Source organism: Eumetopias jubatus, unplaced genomic scaffold (assembly GCF_037043125.1).
Source record: "Eumetopias jubatus isolate StellerSeaLion01/CBP00866 unplaced genomic scaffold, mEumJub1_p1.0 scaffold_14, whole genome shotgun sequence".
Lineage (NCBI taxonomy): Eukaryota > Metazoa > Chordata > Mammalia > Carnivora > Otariidae > Eumetopias > Eumetopias jubatus.
In genome coordinates this window covers 43,366,390-43,367,160 of record NW_028274820.1, presented here as the reverse complement: position 1 = coordinate 43,367,160, position 771 = coordinate 43,366,390, and the positions used below count along the sequence as shown (strand labels likewise).

The following is a 771-nucleotide window of genomic DNA, read 5'->3' as shown; positions in this document are numbered from 1 at the left end:
AACACTCCAACCAAAGAGATGGTATAGATATATTCAAATCAAAAGAAAGGTGGGCTGAGCAAAGCAACCTGACTAAAGTGCTTTGCTGAGTTGCTTCTTTTTTCTTTGTTAACTGTCGGGTGTCCCAGGTGTTGCCCACCATTTCCCAAAGGAACCAATCAGCCCTTTCTGGAAGTGTCTTCCTCAAACTTGTGATTTTTAACCCCAAGGGGGTGCACCTTTCCTAGAAGTATCATGACACCAGCTTGATGCATGGAGTGTACAGAGCAAGCTCCTCTTCCATCTCCCTGCTCCAAAAAGCCGTTTAATATATTGTCCTATAATGGAGGGTGTGTCAGATATTAAACTGATAAGGACAAATACTATACTTGATCTTAGCCAAAAGGCCGAGAAGCAATGGTGATCATTTTTTGGCTATTAATGATCACTGATACTGCTTTCGGGACAGTTAGAAAGTTCCGACGCCCACTTTGTGTTTATACTCTCTGAGCTTTCACTGGAAGACACCATTCTGAAAGCCTGATACATGGACAAGAGAGAGGCCAAGAAAACAAGGCACTGACTCCTCAGTAGCCCAGGTCTAAGTGGCCTGACAGGAGGGAACGATGGGAGAGCAAGTTAGTGCCCTAATTAAAATAATGTAGATACCATCCATAGATTAAAATGTCAAAACTGAAGAATAAAAATGTATCGCTTAAAATTGGGGATGTTGATGATTATTATTGCCCCTCTGAGGGACAATACCATAGAAGAACTGAAGATCTTAATCTT

At 41.8% G+C, this 771-nt stretch overlaps 1 non-coding gene across 1 annotated transcript; it reads right to left on the bottom strand.

The window, feature by feature from the left end:
- Nucleotides 1-207: 207 nt before the first annotated feature.
- On the bottom strand, nucleotides 208-398 carry LOC114222515 (U2 spliceosomal RNA). Its single transcript, XR_003611963.1, has one exon. It is a non-coding gene; the product is annotated as a U2 spliceosomal RNA (small nuclear RNA).
- Nucleotides 399-771: the final 373 nt, after the last annotated feature.